The following is a 21,567-nucleotide window of genomic DNA, read 5'->3' as shown; positions in this document are numbered from 1 at the left end:
CCGCCTACCTTGGCCTCCCAAAGTGCTGGGATTACAGGCATGAGCCACTGTACCCGGCCAATTATAGTCATTTTTGAAACCCTCAACAAACTAGTCGTTAAAGGAACATACCTCAAAATAATAACAGCCATCTCTGACAGACTCACAGCCAGAATCATACCAAACGGCTAAAAGCTGGAAACATTCCCTTTGAAAACCAGAACTAAACAAGGATGCCCACTCTTATCACACCTATTCAGCATAGTTCTGGAAGTCCTAGCCAGAGCAAGCAGGTAGGAGAAAAATAAAAGGCATCCAGAGAGGAAGTGAAACTCTCTGTTTGCAGACGATATGATTTTCTACCTAGAAAACCTCTTAGTCTGCCCAAAAGCCCCTAGATCTGAAACTTTAGCAAAATTTCTGGATACAAAATCACTGTATAAAATTAGTAGCGTTTCTGGCTGGGCTTGGTTGGTGGCTAATACCTGTCATCCCAGCATTTTGGGAACCCAAGGCGGGTGGATCATCTGAGGTCAGGAGTTCCAGACCAGCCTGACCAACATGGTGAAACCCTTTCTCTACTAAAAATACAAAAATTAGCTGGGTGTGATGGCAGGCACCTGTAATCCCAGCTACTTGGGAGGCTGAGGTAGGAGAATTGCTTGAACCCGGAAGGTGGAGGTTGTAATGAGCCAAGATACTGCCATTGCATTCCAGCTTGGGTGACAAGAGGGAAACTCTGTCTCAAATAAAAAAAAAATAGCATTTCTATACACCAATATCATCCAAGCCTAGAGCTAAATCAAGAACACAATGCTATTCACAGTAGCCACAAAAAGAATAGAATACCTAAGAAAACAGCTACCCAGGGAAGCAAAAGATCTCTACAAGAATTGCAAAACACTGCTGAAATAAATCAGAGGACATAAACAATTGCTTTTGGAAAGGAAGAATCAATATTGTTAAAATGGCCGTACAGCCCAAAGCAATTTACAGATTTAGTGCTACTCCTCTCAAGCTACCAATAACATTTTTCACAGAATTTGAAAACACTATTCTAAAATTCATATGGAACCAAAAAGGCCCCAAAGCCAAAACAATCCTAAGCAAAAACAAGAAAGCATCACACTACCTGACCTCAACTATACTGCAAGGCTACAGTAACCAAAACAGCTTGCTACTGGTACAAAAATCAGACATACAGAGGACCAGTGGAATGCATTAGATAACCCAGAAACAGAGCCACAGACCTACAACCATCTTCATCAAAGTAAGCAGTGGGGAAAGGACTCCCTATTCAATAAATGGTACTGGAATAATAATAAATTAGTTCAGCCACTATGGGAAGCGGTTTGGAGATTTCTCAGATAACTTAATACAGAACTACCATTCAACCCAGGAATCCCATTACTGGATACATACCCAAAGGAATATAAATCGTTCTTCCATGAAGACTCACACGTTTTTGTTTATCATAACATCATTCCCAATAGCAGAGACACAGAATCAATGTAGATGGCCATCATCAATGGACTGGATAAAGGAAATGTGGTATGGATACACCATGGATTATTACACAGCTATAAAAAGAAGGAAGTCATGTCCTTTGCAGCAACATGGATGCAGCTAGAGACCGTTATTCTAAGTGAATTAACAGAAAAACAAAACCAAATGCTGATGTTCTCACTAATAAGTGGGAGCTAAACATTGAATACACGTGGATATAAGGAAACAGTCGTCACTGTGGCTGCCTTGAGGGTGGAGGATGGGAGGAGGGTGAGGATCATAAAACTTTTATCAGGTACTGTGCCTGCTACCTGGGTGACATAATAATTTGTACTCCAAACCCCAGTGACATGCAATAAATACCCGTTTAACAAACCCGCACATATACCTCTGAACCTAAAAAATGTTGGAAGTAGAAGGGGGAAAAAAAGAATTCATCAAAAAGGAAAAAAGTTATAATCATTTTTAGAGCTTTTATAAACGTTTTTTCTTTTTTTGAGATGGAGTCTCGCTCTTGTCACCCAGACTGGAATACAGTGGTGTGATCTCGGCTTGCTGCAACCTCCACCTCCTGGGTTCTCCTGCCTCAGCCTTCCAAGTAGCTGGGATTACAGGTGCCTGCCAACATGCCCAGCTAATTTTTTATTTTTAGTAGAAATGGGGTTTTACCATCTTGGCTGGGCTGGTCTTGAACTCCTGACCCCAGGAGATGTGCCCTCCTTGGCCTCTCAAAGTGCTGGGATTATAGGCATGAGCCACTGCACCCAGCTGTTTTTGGAGACTTTTTGTGAAAAGAATCAGAAAAATACCAAAATGTATAATTACCAGCCCAGACAACGTAGCAAAACTACATCTCTACTAAAAAAAAAAAACAGCTGGGCATGTTGGCATGCACCTGGAGTCCCAGCTACTTGGGAGACTAAGACAGGAGTATTACTTGAGACTTCAGTGAGCCCTGATGGCGCCACTAAACTCCAGCCTAGGCAACAGAGCAAGATCCTGTCTCCAAAAAAAAAAAAAGTGTAAGCAAAAATAAACCACATTTATCCTACCACTTAACATAACATTTTTGTGTATATCCTTTCAGACTCAAGGTGTGTGTGTTGGGGGAGGGTGGCAGTGTTGGGAGTGCGTGTTCAGAGAAATGTAAAGTTTATTAAGGTTGTTGCAGCAATGACTTTAAATAGTTTGGCTTTACTGATTTTCCAGTTTGGAAGTGTAACTGGAATGTCATTGTTAGTTTTTCATTATAGGATGGATTGTCAATATTTTTTGACCTTACTGTCTTAAAAGTTAAGAATTCAGCCCTGACCCTCCCACCCCGATCCCAGCCTCTACTTACCCTGCCAGCCCTGGGAGGCTCACAGAGCGAGGGCGCCGGTGTCACGTGACTGCCTAGAGTAGGTGCCAGGAGCCATAGGGGAGACTGAGGGTAGCAAGAGCACCTGCCGAGATGCCCCGCGCACCCAGAGCATGCGCTCCCATCCCTGACTCTGTAACCTGCAGCTGCTGCCACCAGCACCACCTGGATTGGAGCCCTGACATTACTGTGCTTGGGGGGCTCCAGGCAACCCGGATCCAGGCCTTTATTTCTTACTAGCGGTTCCCTGTGCCGCGCCTCAAAAAGCCAAACACCAGAGTACCCTAGAAAGTTTAAAAGAATGCTCATGTTTGACCCAGTTCCTGTCACACAAGAGGCCATGGACCCTGTCTTAGTGTCATACCCATCACATGGAATCTGTGAAGCTCAGCAAGTATGGGGTCATCTACTCCATACCATTGCCAGGTAAGTTACTTTAGACCCCAGCAGGCCTGTTGCACAGAATACAGATAGAGCTGGTAGACCTAACTGTGAACGAGCAGAGTTCACCTGCCTTGGCTGGGAATTTGCCCTCCTCTTGAAGTTCTGTCCTCACACCAGGGGCCTTGCCTGGGTTGAGCATGCCTTCTTCCAGCCCATCGATGAAAAATACCATCTTCTCCAGGCATGCAGCCCTTCGGCATGCCACTGTCCATGCCGCTAGTGATGGCAGCTGCCCTCTCACGGCATGGAATATGGAGCCCGGGGATATTCCTGTCATCTAGCCTGTGGTGGTGCAGCCCGTCCCCTTTATGTACGTGAGTCACCTTCAGCAGCCTTTTATGGTCTCCTTGTTGGAGGGGATGGAAATTCCAATAGTAACATGCAAGTACCAGTAATTGAATCAAATGAGAATCCTCTGTCACAGAAAAAAAATAGAACCTAGGATTTAACCACAGAAGACAGATTATTATCCTGAAGAAGTGTCACCCCACTTAATGAACTTATCTCCCCCGTAAGCGTTGTTACAAGAGAATCACCTTTTGGTCATCATGCAGCCTAGGAAGAGACCTTTACCTGTGGAATCCCTGGATACTCAAAGGAATCGGAGGATACACAGATGTGATTATGATGGATGCAACCAAGTGTACACTAAAAGCTCCCACTTGAAAGCTCACAGAAGAATACACACAGGAGAAAAACCCTACAAATGTACATGGGAAGGATGCACATGGAAGTTTGCTTGGCCTGATGAATTAACAAGACATTTCTGAAAACATACTGGAATCAAAACTTTCCAGTTCCCGGACTGTGACCACAGCTTCTCCCATCTGAACATCTTGCCCTCCATAGGAAACATCACATGCTAGTCTGAATGCCTTTGTGTCCTGCTCAGTGTGACTCCCCACTCACCTGGCTCTCTCTCCTGCCTCTCTTTATCTAACAGATTTTTTACATGTATGTTTTAATTTGATTCAGCTGGTCTGAATCTCTGAATTTATATCATCCAAACTTCCATATGGTCAGTAGTAGATGTTCTCTAATCCTCCCTCTCCTTACCACGGGTCAGACCTGAAGAATGTGAATACTTACCCCGCCAGGGATGCTAAGCAAACACTTCTTATGTACAATAATGTGATAAGAACAAGGGAGCATGTAAACTAACATAACCAATTGTCAGTTCTCCCCGTATTCCTCAAAAGAATGTTAGAGTAAATGTATTAGAAATACAAATTAAAATGTTAAGAATTCATAGGGTTGATATTGACAATGATTTGAGAGATTTATATCTCAGGACTTAATTTGAGGAAATACAGCATAGAGAGCAAAAGGAATACCCAGCTAATAATAAGCAAGTTTCTCAAAGCTTTTCTGAGTGTAGTTTGCAAGAGTATTGTATTTCTTACTGTTTCTGAACATTGCACTTAAGTAAGCTAAAAATAAAGCTTAGAATTTTGTAATGATGGTAGTCTTAGATAAAATTTAAAAAGAGTAAATGGCCAGGCACAGTGGCTCATGCTTGTAATTACAGCACTTTGGGATCCTGAGACAGGAGGGTCACTTTAGCCCAGGAGTTTGAGGCTGCACTGAGCTGTGATGGTGCCACTGCATTCCAGCCTGGCTGATAGAATGAGACCTTATCTCGAAAAACGAAACCAAAAAGGATTAAGTGACATCTAAGATATTTCTCTTTACTTATGAATCTAACCCCAAGAGAATACAGTTTCTAGTAGTTTTTCTCTTTGTTTTCATCAAAATATCTTTTTCTTTATAACTGGATAAAATTGGACATTTTAGTCCCAGTTCTGCTTTATGGATTTCTTAGCAAAATGTTGCACAAGCCAAAATACCAATATGTTTTATCATTCTGTTGAACCTACTTTTTGATTCTTGTCCATTCTTAAAAGCAAGAGGGCTTTGACCTCAGAAACGAATTAAAGGAGAAGGACTTAACAAATGAGTACAACTTCAAGTAAAGTATGTTTATACATATTTTTGCCAGGCTCTTAACATTAGAATTGCTCAAGCCCAGGAAACTTTTCAGATTGAAGAGGGAGACTTCCTTGAAGAAAGAGTCTTTTGGACTCCTAGTATATTTCTTAGGAAACAGCCCTTCCTTTGGCAGTGGTCTCAGGACAGGCAGCAATATGCTTTTGGTAATTGATGTATGCTGCCTAGGAATTATTTTGTTGTTTGGTCACTAAAGATCAATGCCACTCCCTTTCTTGTCAGGTACCAGGTATGTACGTTCCCTGTTATGTCTGGAGGCGGAGGGAAAGAGCTCTAGTCCCCTGGGCATCATGTCTTTGATGCCAATGGCTTCCTGTCTGCCAGTTTTATCATCAAGCACCAGGACACGGGAAAAAAAGGCCAACCTAAGCATGGGTTTATTCACATCTTTGAAATCTTAAGAGCCTTAAGACCTCTTAGATGGGTGGATAATATAGTTCACTTTGGGAGGGTTGGTAAAAATCCAGATCCGTGGTGAACATTTATTCAAGTAACTCCTAAAGTAAGGAGTAGAATAGTCCTACTGGTTAAGAACATGAACTTTGGAGTCAGTCTTGGTTTGAATCCCTGTTATACTATTAGGATGACACTCAAGTTTCTTCACTGTAAATTTTTTTTAAATTTCATTTTAGGTTTTGGGGTACATGTGCAGAACGTGCAAGATAGTTGCATAGGTACACATACGGCAGTGTGTTTTGCTGCCTTTCTCCCCTTCACCCACATTTGGCATTTCTCCCCAGGCTACCCCTCCCCATCTCCCCCCCCACTGTCCCTCCCCTATTCCCCCAAATAGACCCCAGTGTGTAGTACCGCCTTCCCTGTGTCCATGTGTTCTCATTTTTCCTCACCCACCTATGAGTGAGAATATGTGGTATTTTATTTTCTGTTCTTGTGTCAGTTTGCTGAGAATGATGTTCTCCAGATTCATCCATGTCCCTACAAAGGACACGAACTCATCATTTTTGATTGCTGCATAATACTCCATGGTGTATATGAGCCGCATTTTCCCAGTCCAGTCTATCATCATTGGGCATTTGGGTTGGTTCCAGGTCTTTGCTATTGTAAACAGTGCTGCAATGAACATTCGTGTGCATGTGTCCTTATAGTAGAACGATTTGGGGCCGGGCGCGGTGGCTCACGCCTGTAATCCCAGCACTTTGGGAGGCCGAGGTGGGTGGATCACGAGGTCAAGAGATTGAGACCATCCTGGTCAATTTGGTGAAACCCTGTCTCTACTAAAAATACAAAAAATTAACTGGGCATGGTGGTGCATGCCTGTAATCCCAGCTACTCAGGAGGCTGAGGCAGGAGAATTGCCTGAACCCAGGAGGCGGAGGTTGTGGTGAGCCGAGATCGCGCCATTGCACTCAAGCCTGGGTAACGAGCAAAACTCCATCTCAAAAAAAAAAAAAAAAAAAAGAACGATTTATAGTCCTTTGGATATATACCCAGTAATGGGATAGCTGGGTCAAACAGAATTTCTATTTCTAAGGCCTTGAGGAATCGCCACACTGTCTTCCACAATGGTTGAACTAATTTACACTCCCACCAACAGTGTAAAAGTGTTGCTTTTTCTCCACATCCTCTCCAGCATCTGTTGTCTCCAGAATTTTTAATGATCGCCATTCTAACTGGTGTGAGATGGTATCTCAGTGTGGTTTTGATTTGCATCTCTCTAATGACCAGTGATGATGAGCATTTTTTCATATGTTTGTTGGCCTCATGTATGTCTTCTTGTGTAAAGTGTCTGTTCATATCCTTTGCCCATTTTTGAATGAGCTTGTTTGTTTTTTCCTGTAAATCTGTTTGAGTTCTTTGTAAATTTTGGATATCAGCCCTTTGTCAGATGGGTAAACTACAAAAATTTTTTTCCCATTCTGTTGGTTGCCCATTCACTCTAGTGACTGTTTCTTTAGCTGTGCAGAAGCTGTGGAGTTTGATTAGGTCCCATTTGTCTATTTTGGCTTTTGCTGCCAATGCTTTTGGTGTTTTGGTCATGAAGTCCTTGCCTACTCCTATGTCCTGAATGGTTTTGCCTAGATTTTCTTCTAGGGTTTTTATGGTGCCAGGTCTTATGTTTAAGTCTTTAATCCATCTGGAGTTAATTTTGGTGTAAGGTGTCAGGAAGGGGTCCAGTTTCTGCTTTCTGCACATGGCTAGCCAGTTTTCCCAACACCATTTATTAAACAGGGGATCCTTTTTCCATTGCTTGTTTTTGTCAGGTTTATCAAAGATTGTATGGTTGTAGATATGTTGTCTTGCCTTCGATGCCTTTGTTCTGGTCCATTGGTCTATATCTCTGTTTTGGTACCAGTACCATGCTGTTTTGATTACTGTAGCCTTGTAGTATAGTTTGAAGTCCGGTAGTGTGATGCCTCCCGCTGTGTTCTTTTTGCTTAGAATTGACTAGGCTATGCAGGCTCTCTTTTGGTTCCATATGAAGTTCATGGTGGTTTTTTCCAGTTCTGTGAAGAAAGTCAATGGTAGCTTAATGGGGATAGCGTTGATTCTGTAAATTACTTTGGGCAATATGGCCATTTTCACGATACTGATTCTTTGTAACCATGAACATGGAATGTTTCTCCATCTGTTTGTGTCCTCTCTTATTTCGTTGAGCAGTGGTTTGTAGTTTTCCTTGAAGAGGTCCCTTACGTTCCTTGTGAGTTGTATTCCTAGGTGTTTTATTCTTTTTGTAGCAATTGTGAATGGCAGTTCATTCTTGATTTGGCTCTCTTTAAGTCTGTTGTTGGTGTATAGGAATGCTTGTGATTTTTGCACATTGATTTTATATCCTGAGACTTTGCTGAAGTTGCTTATCAATTTCAGGAGTTTTTGGGCTGAGGCGATGGGGTCTTCTAGGTATACTATCATGTCATCTGCAAATAGAGACAATTTGGCTTCCTCCTTTCCTATTTGAATCCCCTTTATTTCTTTTTCTTGCCTGATTGCTCTGGCTGAACTTCCAGTACTATATTGAATAGGAGTGGTGAGAGAGGGCATCCTTGTCTAGTGCCGGATTTCAAAGGGAATACTTCCAGTTTTTGCCCATTAAGTATGATATTGGCTGTTGGTTTGTCATAAATAGCATTTATTACTTTGAGATACGTTCCATCGATACCGAGTTTATTGAGGGTTTTTAGCATAAAGGGCTGTTGAATTTTGTTAAATGCCTTCTCTGCGTCAATTGAGATAATCATGTGGTTTTTGTTTTTGGTTCTGTTTATGTGGTGAATTACGTTTATAGACTTGCGTATGTTGAACCAGCCTTGCATCCCCAGGATGAATCCTACTTGATCATGATGGATAAGTTTCTTGATGTGCTGTTGCAGTCGGTTTGCCAGTATTTTATTGAAGATTTTTGCATCTATGTTCATCATGGATATTGGCCTGAAGTTTTCTTTTCTTGTTGAGTCTCTGCTGGGTTTTGGTATCAGGATGATGTTGCTCTCATAAAATGATTTGGGAAGGATTCCCTCTTTTTGGATTATTTGGAATAGTTTCAGAAGGAATGGTATCAGCTCTTCTTTGTGTGTCTGGTAGAATTTGGCTGTGAACCCATCTGGACCTGGGCTTTTTTTGTGTGGTAGGCTCTTAATTGCTACCTTGACTTCAGATCTTGTTATTGGTCTATTCATAGTTTCAGCTTCCTCCTGGTTTAGGCTTGGAAGGACACAGGTGTCCAGGAATTTATCCATTTCTTCCAGGTTTACTAGTTTATGTGCATAGAGTTGTTTGTAGTATTCTCTGATGATGGTTTGAATTTCTGTGGAATGTGTGATGATTTCCCCTTTATCATTTTTTATATCTATTTGGTTGTTCTCTCTTTTCTTTTTTATCAGTCTGGCTAGTGGTCTATTTTGTTGATCTTTTCAAAAAACCAGCTCTTGGATTTATTGATTTTTTTGAAGAGTTTTTTGTGTCTCTATCTCCTTCAGTTCTGCTCTGATCTTAGTTATTTCTTGTCTTCTGCTAGGTTTTGAGTTTTTTTGATCTTGCTCCTCCAGCTCTTTCAATTTTGATGATAGAATGTCAATTTTGGATCTCTCCGCTCTTCTCGTGTGGGCATTTATTGCTATATATTTTCCTCTGGAGACTGCTTTAAATGTGTCCCAGAGATTCTGGTATGTTTTGTCTTCGTTCTCGTTGGTTTCGAAGAACTTTATTTCTGCCTTCATTTCATTGTTTATCCAGTCAACATTCAAGAGCCAGTTGTTCAGTTTCCATGAAGCTGTGCGGTTCTGAGTTAGTTTCTGAATTCTGAGTTCTAACTTGATTGCACTATGGTCTGAGAGACTGTTTGTTATGATTTCAGTTGTTTTGCATTTGCTGAGGAGTGCTTTACTTCCAATTATGTGGTCAAGTTTAGAGTAGGTGTGATGTGGTGCTGAGAAGTATGTATATTCTTTGGATTTGGGGTGGAGAGTTCTGTAAATGTCTATCAGGTTTGCTTGTTCCAGGTCTGAGTTCAAGTCCTGGATATCCTTGTTAATTTTCTGTCTGGTTTATCTGTCTAATATTGACAGTGGAGTGTTAAAGTCTCCCACTATTATTGTGTGGGAGTCTAAGTCTCTTTGTAAGTCATTAAGAACTTGCCTTATATATCTTGGTGCTCCTGTATTGGGTCCATATATATTTAGGAGCATTAGCTCTTCTTGTATCGATCCTTTTACCATGATGTAATGACCTTCTTTGTCTCTTTTGATCTTTGTTGCTTTAAAGTCTATTTTATCGGAGACGAGAATTGCAACTCCTGCTTTTTTTTGCTCTCCATTTGCTTGGTAAATCATCCTCCATCCCTTTATTTTGAGCCTTTGTGTATCCTTGCATGTGAGATGGGTTTCCTGGATACAGCACATCGATGGATTTTGGTTTTTTATCCAATTTGTCAGTCTGTGTCTTTTGATTGGTGCATTTAGCCCATTTACATTTAGGGTTAATATTGTTATGTGTGAATTTGATACTGCCGTTTTCATGCTAGCTGGCCATTTTGCCCGTTAGTTGATGAAGATTCTTCATTTTGTTAATGCCCTTTATCATTTGTTATGTTTTTAGAATGGCTGGTACTGGTTGTTCCTTTCTATGTATAGTGCCTCTTTCAGGACCTCTTGTAAAGCAGGCCTGGTGGTGACAAAATCTCTGAGTACTTGCTTGTTTGCAAAGGATTTTATTTTTCCTTCACTTATGAAGCTCAGTTTGGCTGGATGTGAATTCTGGGTTGAAAGTTCTTTTCTTTAAGGATGTTGAATATTGGCCCCCACTCTCTTCTGGCTTGTAGAGTTTCTGCTGAGAGACCTGCTGTGAGTCTGATGGGCTTCCCTTTGTGGGTGACCCGACCTTTCTCTCTGGCTGCCCTTAGTATTTTCTCCTTCATTTCAACCCTGGTGAATCTGGCAATTATGTGCCTTGGGGTTGCTCTTCTTGCAGAATATCTTTGTGGTGTTCTCTGTATTTCCTGCACTTGAATATTGGCCTGCCTTGCTAGGTTGGGGAAATTTTCCCGGATAATATCCTGAAGAGTATTTTCCAGCTTGGATTCATTCTCTTCGTCACATTCTGATACACCTATCAAACGTAGGTTAGGTCTCTTCACATAGTCCCACATTTCTTGGAGACTTTGTTCATTTTTTTTTTTGCGCTTTTTTTCTCTAATCTTGGTTTCTCGTTTTATTTCATTGAGTTGATCTTCGACTTCTGATATTCTTTCTTCTGCTTGGTCAATTCGGCTGTTGAAACTTGTGCATGCTTCACGAAGTTCTCGTGTTGTATTTTTCAGCTCCTTCAGTTCATTCATATTCCTCTCTAAGTTGTCCATTCTTGTTATCATTTCCTTGAATCTTTTTTCAAATCTTTTTTCAAGGTTCTTTGTTTCTTTGCATTGATTTAGAACATGTTCTTTTAGCTCACGGAAGTTTCTCATTATCCACCTTCTGAAGTCTGATTCCGTCATTTCGTCACACTGATTCTCCTTCCAGCTTTGTTCCCTTGTTGGTGAGGAGTTTTGGTCCTTTGTAGGAGGAGAGGTGTTTTGGTTTCTGGTGTTTTCCTCCTTTTTGCACTGGTTTCTTCCCATCTTTGTGGATTTATCAACCTGTTGTCTGAGTAGTTGCTGACTTTTTGATTGGGTCTCTGAGTGGACGCCCAGGTTGTTGATGATGAAGTATTTCTCTTGCTTAGTTTTCCTTCTAACAGTCTAGCTCCTCTGCTGTACAACTGCTGAGGTCCACTCCAGGCCCTGCTTGTCTGGGGTACACCTGTAGCAGCTGCAGAACAGTGAGGGATGCTACCAGTTTCTTCTTCTGCTGTCTTCGTCCCAGAATGATGTCCGCCAAATGTCAGTCTGATCAGTCCTTTTTGAGGTGACTCTTTGGATATACAGGGGTCAGGGAGCTGCTTGAGGAGATGGACTGTACTTTATAGGAGCTCAAGTACTGAGCTGTGAGCTCCGTTGTTCATTCAGGGCTGTTAGGCAGGTGCGTTTATGTCTGCTGCAGCAGAACTTATAAATCCCCTTTTTTTCTTCAGATGCTCTGTCTTGGGGAGTTAGAGCTTTCTTTATGAGTATCTGTTGCACTGTCCTGCCCAGCTAGGAGGCAGTGTAGTCCCTATTTTCCTGCCAAGGCTCCGCCCTTCTACTGCGGGGTCCGCCCTGTTGCCATGGGCTTTGCCCTGCTGCTGTGGGCTCTGCCCTGCTGCCGTGCACTCCACCATACTGTCGTGGGCTTCACCCTGTTTCTGTGGGCTCCGGCCTGTTGCCTGTGGGCTCCACCCTGCTGTCGTAGGCTCCTCCCTGTTGGCGGAGTCTCTCTGTTATGGTGGATTGCCTCGGCAACGGCAGGCTGCGTCAGCAGTGGGAGTGTACCTCAGTAGGCGCGGTAGTGGTGGACGCCCCTCCCCTACCAAGCTGCACCATCCTGGATTCAGCTGTGCCCACGTTGAAACTCTCAACCCCGAGTGTTTCGAATCGCCATTTTGTTTGTCCCTGTGGGGGTGGGACCCGCCGAGCCTGATCACCTGGCTCCCTGCCACAGAGCCCTTTCTCTCTCTTTTTTTTTAAGTTGAGCGGTTGACTCTCTCCCAGGTGTTTTAGTCGCCTGCTCAAAGGGCACCGGGATGTGTGCAATTTCCCCGGCAGCGACCCACTGCACCGGCTCAAATGTCACTTCCCAGGAATCTCCTGGTCTGGCTCTCTGTCCGAGTCCCATTTAATCAGATGAATATGCTAATCTGCCCTCCCAAATCTCAGATTTTCAGTTTAACAGGGCACCCAGACCGGCGTGTTTTGTGCGGGGTGCCGCTGCGCTGCAGTGGCGCTGGCCGAAACGGCAGTGCAAGCTGAGAGGGCTGTGCTGGCGTCCTGTGTCTCTCCTACTCCTGGGAATTTCCCCCTTCTGTGGGCAACAAAGATCCGTCTGGAAATGTGGCTAGGACTCACCCTCTGTGCCTTCACTGCGAGCTGCAATCCTGAGTTGTTCCTACCGCGCCCCTACTCTCTTCACTGTAAATTTAACTGTTTTTTCCTAATGCAAATGATAAGTGTTTTATAGGAAGATTTGAATCTATGTAAATATTTTGTTTCTTAGAAAACAGACAGTAGTTTTAGCATCCATTGATGGTGTATGAAACAGTTGTTAATAGGGCCGGGCCCGGTGGCTCACGCCTATAATCCCAGCACTTTGGGAGGCCAAGACGGGTGGATCACAAGGTCAAGAGATCAAGACCATCCTGGTCAACATGGTGAAACCCCGTCTCTACTAAAAATACAAAAATTAACTGGGCATGGTGGCACATGCCTGTAGTCCCAGCTACTCGGGAGGCTGAGGCAGGAGAATTGCTTGAACCCAGGAGACGGAGGTTGCAGTGAGCCGAGATTGTGCCATTGCACTCCAGCAACTGGGTAACAAGAGTGAAACTCCGTCTCAAAAAAAAAAAGAAACAGTTGTTATAATGGTTGTTCAATGTTTACTTCCTAATTCCATCATTTCTTCTAGAATTATTAATTGGCATTTTAATGTAAGGAAGACCTCTCTAATCTCCCTCATTCGTTTACTTACTGATAATTGATACGGACTCAGGATTTTCTTTTTTATTAAATAGGTTATAATCTGTTAAGTATATTGTTATGTCTTTTGATGCTCAGATTGTACGACATTAGTCAGTCTGAGCTCCTCCAGGTTGGGTCCTTTAATATTTGGACATGCCTTTATTATTTGAGCATTTACTTTCTGTCATAACAAATGTCCAAGACTCATCTAATATTTTACTTGTCCATGCCCTGAACTCATCCAGGGATGCTTGGTTCCTTTTAATGGAGAAAAATATTTAAAAGCCATGATCTAGACTCTAGGTGATGTGCTCAGTACTACTGGACTGTCATTGCCTCTAGGTTCTCTCAGTTGTAAGAGCTAGGACCTGCATGCACACACATATAATGTATATCCACATATTTTTATATGTTAAAAACTGGATTTTGGCCAGGCGTGATGGCTCATGCCTTTAATCCCAACACTTTGGGAGGCCGAGGTGGGCACATCACCAGAGGTGAGAGTTGGAGACCAGCCTGGCCAACATGGTGAAACCCTGTCTCTACTAAAAATATGAAAATTCACTGGACATGGTGATGTGTTTCTGTAATCCTAGGTACTTGGGAGGCTGAGGCAGGAGAATCGCTTGAACCCAGGAGGTGGAGGTTGCAGTGAGCCAAGATTGTGCCACAACACTCTTGGGCAACAGAGCAAGACTCTGTCTCAAAGAATAACAACAGAAACCACAGTGAATTTCATACTAATACATCTAATTACAGCTTAACACTATATGGTTCATTCTAGCGTTCTTTTATCCATATTTATAACTCCCCTCTCTAGTAAAAACCTGGCTCCTGATTTCCACAATACATTTACTTAGATGTTTAATCCAAGAATACACACAGTTTTGGTACTAATTCGTATCATTGTGAAAAACAAAACTGTATAGAGTTCAATCTTTGTTTGTAGTTTTTTTCCTTGGACTGAAAGTAAAATAACTGTTGAAAATTTGAATTAGGTTCATATCTTTTAGTGTAGTTATATTATTCATTTGAAATGGTTAAGTTCATTTATTTCTATTTGTATTCCATTTTAGTTTCTCCTTCTTGTTGATTTTGTTTTTTATTTGTGTGAAATGTTAACATACTTATGTTTATTCCTTGGACTTAGGATGCCTCATCAACCTTTAACTACTCAGGCTATATCTGTATACATATATAACTTAGGATATATCTGTATAAATATATTGTGATTATTCATAATTAGTTTTAGATGTAGTATTTGGTATACAGTCTCATTACTTTATGGTTATACTGTCATGCACAGTGACAAACTATACGCTAAGATTTTGAATGTCTCAGAACTCCTGCTTTGAGATGAAGCTAGTTATTTGCATTGTAGATAGTGCATTTCTATATTGATGAGATATATTTAAATGATGTTTTTGTATATTATGTAGTTCTAACATGTCTTAAATGTTTTGAGTTCTCAAATAATAGTAACTTTTTTTTTTTCTTTTGCTTGATTATACAATGAAGCATACGGGTACTTAGAATATACATTTTGGATCAAGAGTGGTGGCTTGTAATCTCAGCACTTTGGGAGGCTGAGATGGGCAGATCACTTGAGGACAAAACCAGCCTGGGCAACATGGTTTGTAACCCATATGCACAAAAAATACAAAAACTAACCAGTCTTGGTGACACATGCCTGTAATCCTAGCTAAAGAATATACATTTTAATTATATTCTTTATAATCCTTCTTATAGGATCTCTCTTTTCTTCTCTGTCTCTCTCTCTGTTTAAACAACAATAACAAGAAATTCTTAGCTCTGTCTTCTTCCTAATATTAGAAGGGAAACCTTTCAGTGTCTTCATTGAGTATGACATTACATGTAGGTTTTCAATAAAGACCATTTATTATGTTGAGGAAGTTTCCTTCTAATACCAGTTTTATGAGTGTTTTTGTCATGAAAAAATTTTTGTCCGATTTTTTTTCTGCATTAATTTAGATAATCATGTGGGTTCCTCCCCTTAATTCTATTAATGTGACATATAACATAGATTCTTCTTACAGTCTTACAGCCTTGAGAAAAATCTCACTTGATTGTGATGTATAATATTTATGCATTTAGTTTGCTGGTATTAATTGCTGAGGATTTTTGCGTATTCTGTTTTGACCAGGCTGGGCTGAAACTAGTGATCCTCCCATCTCAGCCTCCTATGTGTCTGGGGCTGTGGGTGTATACCACTGTGCATGGGTTTTGCATATATCTTATAGGCTGTCGCTCTAGTTTTCTTGTGGTATCTTTGTCTGGCTTTGGTATTGGGTAATGTTGGCTTCATAGAATAAGTTAGGAAGTGTTCCTTCTATTTTTTGGAAGAGTTTGAGGATTGCTATTTTTTTTTTTTTTTTTTTTTGTGACGAAGTCTGTCTCTTTCACCTAGGCTGGAGTGCAGTGGTGCCATCTTGGCTCACTGCAGCCTCCTCCTCCTGGGTTCAAGCAGTTCTCCTGCCTCAGCCTCCTGAGTGGCTGGGAATACAGGTACACACCACCATGCCCAGCTAGTTTTTTATATTTTTAGTAGAGATAGGGTTTCACCATGTTGGCCAGGCTGGTCTCGAACTCCTGACTGCCAACTGTTCCGCCTGCCTCAGCCTTCCAAAGTGCTGGGATTACAGGCATGAACCACCACACCTGGCCCTGCTATTAATTGTATTTCTGTAAGATTGGTAGTAGCCCCGCTTTTATTTCTAATTTTAGTTATTTGTGCCTTCTCTCTCTCTTTCTTAATCTAGCTAAAGGCCTTTTGATTTTGTTGATTCTCTGTTGTTTTTCTATTCTGTTTTATTTATATCTGCTCTAATCTTTTTTTTTTTTTCTCCCAGACAAGATCTCTCTCTGTCACCCAGGCTGGAGTGCAATGGTGCAGTCATGGCTCACTGCAGCCCCACCTCCCAGCCTCAAGTGATCTTCTGGTCTCAGTCATCCAAGTATCTACGATTACAGGCACATAGCAGAACACCCAACTAATTTTTATTTTTCTTTAGACAGGATCTTGCTTTGTCACCCAGGCTAGTATACAGTGGTGTAATCTCAGCTCACTGCAGCCTTCCCCTCCCAGGTTTAAGCAATTCTCATGTTTCAGCCATCCGAGTATCTGGGATTAGAGGTGAGCGCCACTAGGCCTGGCTAATTTTTTGTTTTGTTTTGTTTTTAGAGATGGCGTCTCACTCTGTTGCCCAGTCCTGCCCTGGGCTGGAGTGCAGTGGCGTGATCTCTGCTCACTGCAACCTCCACCTCCCCGGTTCAAGCAATTCTGCCTCAGCTTCCCGAGTAGCTGGGTATACAGGCACACACCACCACACCCAGCTAATTTTTGTATTTTTAGTAGAGACAGGGTCTCACCATATTGGCCAGGCTGGTCTCAAACTCCTGACTTCGTGATCTACCCGCTGTGGTGTCCCAAAGTGCTAAGATTATAAGCATGATCCATCCCACCCAGCCTCTGCTCTAGTCTTTATGTTCTTTTACCTTTGGGTTTTGTCTGTTCTTTTTGGTTCCTTGAGGTATGAAGTTAAGTTATTCATTGAGATCTTTCTTCCCTTTTAATGTGTGACATTTGTAAATCTGAGCACTGCTTTTGGTGCATCTCGTAAGTTTTTGTATGTTGTATATTCACTTCTATTCATCTCATTGTATTTTCTCATTTTCCTTGTGATTTACTGTTTGACCCATTCATTGTATGAGTGCATTAATTTTTATGTATTTGTGAATTTTCCAGTTTTTCATCTGTTATTGATTTCTAGCTTCATTTCATGTAATCATAGAAGATAACTTTGTATGATTTCAATCTTTTAAAGTTTATTGAGACTTGTTTTGTGGTTTAATATATAGTCTATCTTAGAGAATATCCATGTGCCTTTAAGAATGTGTGTTCTGGGCCTGGCGTGGTGGCTCAAGCCTGTAATCCCAGCACTTTGGAAGGCCGAGGCGGGTGGATCACGAGGTCAAGAGATCGAGACCATTCTGGTCAACATGGTGAAACCCCGTCTCTACTAAAAAATACAAAAAATTAGCTGGGCATGGTGGTGCGTGCCTGTAATCCCAGCTACTCAGGAGGCTGAGGTGGGAGAATTGCCTGAACCCAGGAGGCGGAGGTTGCAGTGAGCCGAGATCGCGCCATTGCACTCCAGCCTGGGTAACAAGAGTGAAACTCCATCTCAAAAAAAAAAAAAAGAATGTGTATTCTGCTCCTTTTGGGTAGAATGTTTTATATGTCAGTTAGGTCTAGTTGGTTTATAGTGTTTAAGTCTCCTGTTTCCTTATCGCTGCTCTCTCTAGATGTTTCATACATTATTCAAAGTAGGATATTGAAGTTTCCAAGTGTTGTCTGTAGAACTGTATCTCCCTTCAGTTCTGTGCTTGCTTCATATATTCTGGGGTTCTGTTGTGTGTAATTGCTATGTCTTTCTGATGAATTGACCCTTTAATTATAAAATGTTCCTTGTTACCTTTAGTGAAAATGTTTGTCTTAAAGTCTATTTTATTGTTTGCAAATATAGACACTGCAGTCCTCTTGTTTTGTTTTTGGTGGTAGTGATTGTTTTTTGTTTATTTGAGAAAGTGTTGCTCAGGTTGGAGTGCAGTGGTGTGATCATAGTTTTACCTTGACCTCCCGAGCTCAAGAGATCTTCCCATTTTGGTCTCCCGAAGTGCTAGGATTACAGGTGTGAGCCGCTGCACCTGACCTGTTTCTTCTGTAATTCTCTCAGTTTTTGCTTGATGCCTGTTATTAGTTACATAACCTAATGTTGCCATGTCATCTTGGTGAATTGACTCTTACTGTTGTTTATCTCTAGAACTGTTTCTTGGTTCTGAAGTCTACTTTGTCTGATGCTAGTATAGCCACTTAAACTTTCTTTTGATTAGCATTTGCATGATGTTATTTATCATCCTATAATGCTATTTATCATCCTTTTACTTCTGCCTTCTCTATGTTAACATATTTACAGGAATTTCTTGTAGACAGCATGTAGTTGAATCTTTAAAAATGCAATCTCAGCCAGGCGCAGTGGCTCACACCTGTAATCCCTGCACTCTCGGAGTCCAAGGTGGACGGATCACTTGAGGTCAGGAGTTCGAGACCAACGTGGCCAACATGGTGAAACCCCATCTCTACTAAAAATGCAAAAGTTAGCCAGGCATAGTGGCATGCACCTGTAGTCCCAGCTATGAGGGAGGCTGAGGCAGGAGAATCACTTGAATCTGGGAGGCAGAGGGTGCAGTGAGCCAAGATTGCACCACTGCACTGCAGCCTTGGCAACAGAGTGAACTCCGTCTTAGGGGGGAAAAAATTGCAATCTCACAATGTGTTTCTTTTTAAAATTCATTTTAGACTATTTATATTAATGTAGTGACTGATTATTGGTTTCAGGTTTGACATTGTATTACCTGTTTTCTATTTATTACCTCTCATTTTTGTTCCTTTGCTTTCTGATTTCTGCCTTCATTTGGATTGTTTAAATGTTTCTATTTTTTATTTATTTATTGAGAAATAGAAAATAGATTTTCTATTTTTTATTTTTGAAATTTGTATTTGGCTCTTGTTTAGAGTTTCTGTTTCTCTGCTAACAACACTGTTCATTTGTTTTAAGAGTTCCCTTCCCTCTCCCAACCCACCATGGAACATGGTTATAATAACTGCTTTAAAGTCTTAGACAGTTTCAACATCTGGATCATCTCAGGGTTTTCCATTTGCTGATTGTCTTTTCCTTTGAAAATTGGTCACATATTTCTGGCTCTTTGTGTGTCGAGTAATTTTGGATTATGTCCTGGGCATTTTGAATATTATGTGAGAATCTGTTGCCTTATAAAAATCTGGAGAACTTTGATTTTGTTTTGTTTTAGCAGGCAATCAACCCTGCTAGGTTTAGTCGGCATATTCTGCCTCTCCTTTTGTTGCTTGTGGTTGTGATGTCAGTTCAGTTTTCAAAGCCTTTGCTGTGCTTTGTGCACAGCACATGCACCACTTAGATTACTGTGGGGCTAGAGTGGTGATTTATATCAGAATTTTTCTTTTTCTTTTTCTTTCTTTTTTTTGAGATGGAGTCTTGCTCTGTCACACAGGCTGGAGTGCAGTGGTGCAATCTCAACTCACTGCAACCTCCACCTCCTGGGTTCAAGGGATTCTCCTGCCTCAGCCTCCCAAGCAGCTGGGACTACAGTCATGCGCCACTACACCCAGCCAATTTTTTGTGTCTTTAGTAGAGATGGGGTTTCATCATCTTGGCCAGGCTGGTCTTGAACTCCTGACCTTGGGATCCACCCCCCTCGGCCTTCCAAAGTGCTGGGATTACAGCCATAATCACGCCCACCCATAATTCATTTTTTTTTTTTTTGAGGCAGTGTCTGTGTCGCCCAGCCTGGAGTGCAGTGGTGTGATCTCTGCTCATTGCAACCTCTGCCTCCGTGTTTAGATTCTGCTGCCTCAGCTACCGAAGTAACTGGGATTATAGGCCACACACACGGCTGATTTTTGTATTTTCAGTAGAGACAAGGTTTCACCATGTTGCCCAGGCTGGTCTTGAACTCTTGAGCTTAAGCAATCTACTCACCTTGGTCTCCTAAACAGAATTTATTTCTCAGAGAACTATGGCTTTATTGTTTTGGTACTGTTCCATGCATTCACAGGTTAGAGGTAAATGTGGAACCTGGGTCGGTTCAAACACAGAATTTTAGGGTATTCTTTCTGTTTCTGCTCTGCAGTTTCCCCCTGATCTCCATTACCAACTAGAAAGACAGGCTCCTCTCGGAGTTGCTACTGCCATCGCTGCCAGGTGGTTCCATGTAACTGGAACTGCCTTTGGGGTAAAGTGGCAATAATAAAGTGGTAAAATGCAGAGGGAGAAAAAAAAATTTTCCTCATATTCCACAGTACCCTTTTTCTTAGTTTGTCTAAAACAGTAGATTTTCTTATTGAGTTTTATGTGTCCACCTTACCACCGCTATTGCTAGGAACTCTTAAAAGACTACAAAACAGATTTTCTTCCATTTCCCAAGTTTTTGGGCATAATCAGTGAGGGAGATAGACTCTGGTGGGCTTATAATATCCTGACCTCCACCAAATGTCCAGGACATTTTAACACTAAAAACTGGGAGGAAAGGGAAAAACAGTTTTGCCGTAAGTTGATTTATCATATAAAATGTAGCATTATTTTAAAATATTGTTGCTGACTTAATAGATTTTTGCTCAAAATAAGTACTACCCCATAGGTGAGGGTATTTTTTTCATATCTCCATTCAGTTGTTGGATTCTGACTATAGAATGCACCCAATCAGCTTTAATATTCAAGGAGCATGAGAATATGTAGAAAGATTAGGTGTGGGCCTAAACAGAACCTTGAAACTGGATCAGTGTTTCCTTCATGCTGAAACCCAAGATGATGGTCTCCCTTTTTGAAACCAAGGAGGCAACCCTGTTGATCTCTGATTTGCCTTCAGAGTCATTCTTCTCATGTCTTGAAAAATAGTGCACGTTCTCAGCCATATTACTCGTGGTCCTATTCTGTAAAAAAAAAAAAAAAAAAAAGAAGTCTGACAACCTGTCTTATTTCTGACCAATCTGCATCCCTTTCGCTTCACATTTCCAATGTTCCATCTGTGGTGGCTCATTAAATCCATGATTCACACTCACACTAATCACCTTATCAAACAGTTGGTCTGCCACACCCTGGGTGTACTCTTCCAAACACTTTCTCATTTTTTTGTAATATGAACAGGCTGAGAATTTTCCAAATCTTTATGTTCTGGTTCCTTTTTCCTTAACAATTCTGCCTTTCTCTCTCTCTTGTTGCATTTTACTCTAAGCAATCAGGAGGAGCCAAGCTGTTCCTTCAACACTTGGCATAGAAATGAACTCAGCTCAATAGTTTTGTTGCTCACAAGTTTTACCCTCCACAAAACACTAAGACATGAACATGGCCAGGCACGGTGGCTCACACCTGTAATCCCAGCACTTAGGGAGCCTGAGGTGGGCAGATCACCTGATGTCGGGAGTTCAACCAGGCTGACCAACATGGAGAAACACCGTCTCTACTAAAAATACAAAATTAGCCAAGTGTGGTGGTGCATGCCTGTAATACTCAGGAGGCTGAGGCAGGAGAATTGCTTGAACTCAGGAGGCAGAGGCTTGCACTCCAGCCTGGGCAACAAGAACAAAACTCCGTCTCAAAAAAAAAAAAAAGAA

General features: G+C 41.5%; 1 protein-coding gene, 1 non-coding gene and 1 pseudogene across 4 annotated transcripts in view; all 3 read left to right on the top strand.

The window, feature by feature from the left end:
• Positions 1 to 21,567, top strand: part of UBTD2 (ubiquitin domain containing 2) — an 82,954-nt gene that overhangs the window by 27,282 nt on the left and 34,105 nt on the right. The gene's annotated exons all lie outside the window — the stretch shown is intronic.
• The window catches only part of LOC128930840 (Krueppel-like factor 3 pseudogene), a 30,650-nt pseudogene extending 9,083 nt beyond the window's left edge, over positions 1 to 21,567 (top strand). Inside the window, exon 1 of the transcript XR_013531983.1 lies at positions 1 to 21,567. This exon is cut by the window's left edge and continues 9,083 nt beyond it. The product of XR_013531983.1 is annotated as a Krueppel-like factor 3 pseudogene (transcript).
• Positions 5,502 to 5,646, top strand: LOC118151935 (small nucleolar RNA SNORA57). The gene has a single exon (XR_004740327.1). It is a non-coding gene; the product is annotated as a small nucleolar RNA SNORA57 (small nucleolar RNA).

This window comes from Callithrix jacchus, chromosome 2 (assembly GCF_049354715.1).
Source record: "Callithrix jacchus isolate 240 chromosome 2, calJac240_pri, whole genome shotgun sequence".
Classification (NCBI taxonomy): Eukaryota; Metazoa; Chordata; class Mammalia; order Primates; family Cebidae; genus Callithrix; species Callithrix jacchus.
The sequence above is the reverse complement of the archived record's forward strand: the minus strand, read 5'-3'. Positions and strand labels throughout refer to the sequence as shown.